This window comes from Ursus maritimus (genome assembly GCF_017311325.1).
Source record: "Ursus maritimus isolate PB19 chromosome Y unlocalized genomic scaffold, ASM1731132v1 scaffold_Y2, whole genome shotgun sequence".
NCBI classification, from domain to species: domain Eukaryota; kingdom Metazoa; phylum Chordata; class Mammalia; order Carnivora; family Ursidae; genus Ursus; species Ursus maritimus.
Window position 1 is genome coordinate 266,159 of NW_024423335.1, and position 5,696 is coordinate 271,854.

Here is a 5,696-nt window from a genome sequence, read left to right on the forward strand (position 1 = left end):
CCCAATGGAGACAGAAAAAAACCCACAACACAAAAACCAACCCCCCCTCCCAAACCACACAACACTGAGGAGTTAGTTGTTCCGGAAACATAAACAACACAAGCTCCTGCCATTAAGTTCTCAATTATTTGCTCCATATGATGAACAATTTGTTTTTGCTTTTTCAAAGAAAACTGAGGTACCATTTAAAAGAAACAACTTTCCTAATGTATATCTAACAGTAAAAAAGTTTTGCATTTTCCTTTTGTATAAAGATGTAAGACTTACAAAAAATGAAGAGATAAAACTAAAAAGATGATCCCCTCTCAAAAGATCTTAGATTATACAATAATTTCTTACATATGATGCTAAAAATACAAGTGGCAAGAGGAAAAACAGATTAATGGGACTATATCAAAATTAATCTTTCGTGCATAAAAGTATACTACTAGAAAATAAAAAGAAAATGCACAAGATGGGAAAGAACATTTTTAAGTTGTTTAAGGGACTTATATCTGAATGTACCATAACATTTAAAATTCAATTAAAAAAAAAAACAACACTTCAAAAGTAAGCAAAGGCTATAAAAGACATTTCTCCAAAGACACACAAATGGCTGGAAGTCCATGAAGAAACACTTAACACCATTAGTCATCACCGAAATGCAAATGAAAACCTCAGTAAGATGATCCTTTACCACAACTAACATGACATAAATTGAAAAACAGTATTAGTTATCAGTGAAACATGGAAAAACTGGGTCCCTTATACTTTACTTGTGGGACCAGGAATGGTGCCACCACTTTGGAAAACAGTTTGGCAGTTCCCCAATATGTTAAACATGGAGTTACTAAATCATCCAGCAAATTTTCTCCCCGAAAAAAAACTAGTACACAAATGTTCACAGCCGCATTATTTATAACAGTGGACACAAACTAAGTGTCTACTAGCAGATGAATAGAAGACAAAACTGTGATACACATACACTGAAATATACATACCTTCAGCCCTAAAAAGAAATTCAATTCTGACAACACTACCACATGAATGAACATATCTTTAATGCTAAGTGAAATAAGCCAGTCATATAAAGACAACTAGTGTATGAATCCCCTTATATGGGGTTATCTACAGAAGTCAAACTCAAACAAAGTAGAATGCGGTTGCCAGTAGCTGTGAAGAGCAGGTTATATAAGACAATGTTCTTGTGCTTAGGAAACACACACTGAGATGTTTATGTAAAAAGCTGTAGGTGTCTGTAACTTTCTCTCAGGAAGTTAGAAAAATTACATAAAGAATGATACAGCCAATGTACCAAAATGTTAACTGTTACTGAATACAGAAGAGTATTTGGAAATTCGTTTTTTTTTTTTTTTTTTTAAGATTTTATTTATTTATTTGAGGGAGATGGTGAGTGAGTGAGTAAGAGCAGCAGGGAGAGAGAAGCAGGTTCTCTGCGGAGCTGAGATCCTGACGTGGGGCTCGATCCCAGGACCCTGAGACCATGACCTGAGCCAAAGGCAGACATTTAACCAACTAAGCCACCCAGGCATCCCTGGAAGTTCTTTGTATCATCCTATATAGCTCTAAAATTACTGCAACATAAACAGTGGGTTTTATAACAGGACAAAAAAGATTAAAAAAAATATTATTTTTAATGGAAAAGAAGAAACTGCTCTTTTCTTTCCCNNGGGTACCATGCATACTCCTGGTGGCTTAATTGAAATTGAGGTCTGACTATGTGAAGGAGCAGGTCCATAAACTGCCCCAGAAGGGACCGACTCTTTCACAAATCAGTGTGATCCTGAGAGTCTCCCACAGTGTTGCACAAGCATATTTTGTAAACAGACAATAAAAACTTAAGTCCAGAGGACCTCCTCCTGATCTTCCTAAGGACCTCTACAATTTGATAAAGAGACATGTTGGTTTTCAAAAGCATCTTAAGGATGCTAAATTCTGATTTTTTTTTTAAGATTTTATTTGTCAGGGATAGAGCGCAAGCAGAGGGAGTGGCAGAGAGAAAGGGCGAAGCAGGGAGCCTGATGTGGGGCTCGCTCCCAGGACCTGAGATCATGACTTGAGCTGAAGGTAGACGCTTAATGGACTGAGCCACCCAGGCATCACAATTTTAACAATCTTACTGAGAACTGCTGTAATCACCAGTAGACTCAATATTATAAGACCAAAAAGTCCCGCCACCCCAAATTGGAAATATAAGTCATCCATAGTCTCTGCCCTGGTTACATAAATTTGTCTACATAATTAAGTAATAAAACCACTGTCTACTTAGAAAAAAAATAACACAATGTAGGAAAAGAAAATAAGAAAAAACCCTACCAATAACAGTGTAAGAAAAATGACTATAGCCTGCTCTACAACTTACTACCTATATGAATGACCTCACATTCAACTGGCAAACAGGGAAATACTGTCAGTATACTATGACACATGAAGATACTGAGTATCATCAGGGGAAAGCAAATCAAGATCTTACACCTATCAGAAAGGCTAGAATCAAAAAGACAAAAACTAAGTGTTGGCAATTAATGTGAAAAAAGGAACCCTCATGACCCGTGGTGGGAACGTAAACTGATGTAACCACTACATAAAGGTATGGAGATAGAAATATCATATGATACAATAATTCTACTACTGAGTATTTACCAAACGAAAATGAAAACACTAATTCGAAAAGATATGTGCACTCATATGTTTATTGCAGTATTATCTACAATAGCCAACATTTGGAAGCAGTCAAGTGTCCAATGATGGATGCATGGATAAAGAAGTGGTGTATATATACAACGGAGTATCGCTCAGCCATAAAAAGAACATAAAAGATCTTGCCATTTGTGGTAACATGGATGATTATAGGGCATATAATGCTAAATGAAATGTCAGTCAGAGAAAGAAAACAGCATATGATTTCACTTACATATAGAACCTAAAAGAACAAATGAACAGAACAAACAACAAAAAAAGCAGAAACAGATCTATAAGTACAGAGAACAAACTGATGGTTAGAGGGGGAGGGGAAGGAAAAAGGAGGGGTAGGACATGGGCAAAATTCGTAAAGGGGATTGGGAGAAGCAGGTTTTCAGTTACGGTTCAGGTATGAAATGAATAAATACCATTTCAGGTATGAAATGAATAAATCACCCAAATAAAAGTTACAACATAGGAAATATATACATTAGTCAATGGGACTGAAATACTGTTGTATGATGACAGATGGTAGGTACTTTTGGTGAGGACAGTATACGTATAGTTGTTGAATCACTACACTGTATGCCTGAAAGTAACATTGTGTGTCAAGTCTATATCAAATTAAATAAATGGAGTTAAACAAACAAAAAAAAAGGCAGAAGAAAACATTAAAAGTAAACAACTATCCCCAGTCTTACAGAGAAGAAAAAAATGTAAACAATTATTCCCAGTCTTACAGTGCCTTAGTCCTCAATAGGTTCTACCTCCTCGTATGTCTACTTTTGAAAGTCTATTCTATTTCAGAGCTTTACTTCCAACCAAATGCCTTACCTCAAAGCTATCTAGGTAGTAATTACTCTTCTATCATTTCTAGAACATTTAATATATATCCAAAACAAGATCTAATATACAAAGATACCTGCTTCAATTTTATGTGGAAGAACAGCCTGGCCTGAAGAATTGGAACATAGGTTTATGAAGGCAGAGTATATGGAAAAGGGTGGTAACAGAGACAAGGGATTGGTTCATTACAGGATTAATCAAATAAGCGCACATACATAGGTAATGTCAAAGAAGGCTTGTCACCGTCAGGTAAGTCTAAAATACTGACAAGAAGAAAGCATAAGAAAGACTGTAGATTAGATTGCAACTGGAGGTACTGTTGTGGCTTTATGTAAGTCACATAAAATTTCTACTCTTGTTTATTTCGAGGATATAGGAAGAGCAATGAACAGCAATTAATACTTGGCAACCATATCTTAGCTTCTAAATACCATTTTACACTACAAGAAACTTCCAGTAAATGGCTGATTCCAGAAGGAGCCCAAAAATAAGTTCATTTGCTGGCTAAGATATAAATGCCATTTAACTCTGTTGAGGTCCCTAAACCATGGTTGAGTGCAGCAGCCACAGAACTGTGTCCAGAGAAAATAAATGTCTTTAACAAGAAAAACTCCTTCAGAGTTGAGAGCATAAGAAATAATGTTAAAAGTCAACTGAAAACAAGGCACTGGGAATAGTGGTGACAGAGGCATAGGTACAGAAAGAATTGTGCACGTAATTAATGCTACTGAATTATAGTCAGAGTAAATTTTATGTCATTTATATTTTACCACAATAATAAAACAGAACAAAAGCAATGCAGATGAATTTGAATATTTTTGTTTAGCCCATGATGAGCTGACAGATATCAAAGTGGCTCAGTAGTTGTTTAGGCTAAGTCAATGTCAACTTTTCAGGCCATGAATTAAGAATAACAGTCTGCAGGGCACCTGGGTGGCTCAGTTAGTTAAGCGTCTGCCTTCAGCTCAGGTCATGATCCCAGGGTTGGGGGACTGAGCCAGGTATCTGGCTCCCTGCTCAGAGGGGAGTCTGCTTCTCCTTCTGCCTCTCCTCCTGCTCATGCTTTTTCTCTGTCTCTCAAAGGAAGGGAGGGAGGGAGGGAGGAAAGAAGGAAGGAAGGGAAGAAAGAAAGAGAAAGAGGAAGGAAGGAAGGAGGGAGGAAGGGAGGGAAAGAAAGACCTTAAAAAAATTAACAGGCTGCATGAAACGACAGATGAAAATATTTTCAAAGAAGCTGAGAAAACATTAATTTAGTGCAATCTGGTGGACTGTGTTACAACTCACTGTAAATGTTATGTTTGGAACACAAAAAGATTGAAGAGGAAATATTTACATAGTGTATGGAAATGTTATGTGTTTAAAGCCCCTGGGCATTCATTCATTGTATTATTCATCAGCCAGTATTCTGTGGAAAACATGTGAATTTATAATGTGTTATTACAACAGCAGTGCCAATAGTAAACCATTCACCTTTACGGATTTATCATCAGTTCTAGGACTTTCTGTTGGAACTTGCCATCCTACTCCATGATAGTTCAATGGGTTAGCAGTAGGAAAGCTTAAACTCTGATTTTTAAAGCACAAGGTTGAAAATAAAATTTCTTTTAAAGAAGAGAGTTTCACAACTACTGTAACCAAACACTGAAAGTGTAGAAATTTAGCTTTTGCTGTAGACTTGACATTTCTTAATAAATCATAAAGCAAAAACAGTGCTTTAAATAAAAAACAGTGCAGTAAAGTCATTTAGATGCCAACATTGTTTAATTCATTAAGTAATGTCAAGGACTACCCATTTCCCATTGCTATCAAAGTTAAAACATAAGGTGAGGGCGCCTGGGTAGCGCAGTCTTTAGGCAGCTGCCTTCGGCTCAGGGCGTGATCCCGGCGTTCTGGGATCGAATCCCACATCGGGCTCCTCCGCTGGGAGCCTGCTTCTTCCTCTCCCACTCCCCCTGCTTGTGTTCCCTCTCTCGCTGGCTGTGTACCTCTGTCAAATAAATAAATAAATAATCTTAAAACAAAAAAAACAAAAAAAACATAAGTTGAGATATGCACTTCTTTTTTTTTCTTCTAAGATTTTATTTATTTATTTGACAGAGAGAGACAGCAAGAGAGGGAACACAAGCAAGGGGAATGTGAGAGGGAGAAGCAGGCTTCCCACCAAGCAG

The 5,696-nt window shown here is 37.0% G+C and overlaps 1 protein-coding gene across 1 annotated transcript in view; it reads right to left on the reverse strand.

Moving 5' to 3' along the window:
* Window positions 1-5,696, reverse strand: part of LOC103680202 (probable ubiquitin carboxyl-terminal hydrolase FAF-X) — a gene marked incomplete at its 5' end in the record, with an annotated part of 112,629 nt that overhangs the window by 63,731 nt on the left and 43,202 nt on the right. The window lies entirely within an intron of this gene.